This window comes from Brassica oleracea, chromosome C7, assembly GCF_000695525.1.
Source record: "Brassica oleracea var. oleracea cultivar TO1000 chromosome C7, BOL, whole genome shotgun sequence".
Classification (NCBI taxonomy): domain Eukaryota; kingdom Viridiplantae; phylum Streptophyta; class Magnoliopsida; order Brassicales; family Brassicaceae; genus Brassica; species Brassica oleracea.
Window position 1 is genome coordinate 20824206 of NC_027754.1, and position 257 is coordinate 20824462.

A 257-nucleotide genomic window follows, 5' to 3' on the forward strand; every position below is an offset into this window, starting at 1 on the left:
TTCTGTTGGAAATGGACTTGTGTTTAGCCCAGTGATCTCACCAAACTCGAGCAAGCTAAAACTGATAGCCTCATCAGCCACGAGACACCATATCTCCTTCTTTATAACTCGCAGCTGTCTACACAGTAGATAGTGCACGGTCCTACCAAACCACATGCTTTCGCGTTCAGCTAGCCTAGAAACTACTCCAATGGGAGAGTTCACCAGTTCTTCCCACACATCAAGTCCTATTGTTTCTCTAACGTGGGGGAAATGCA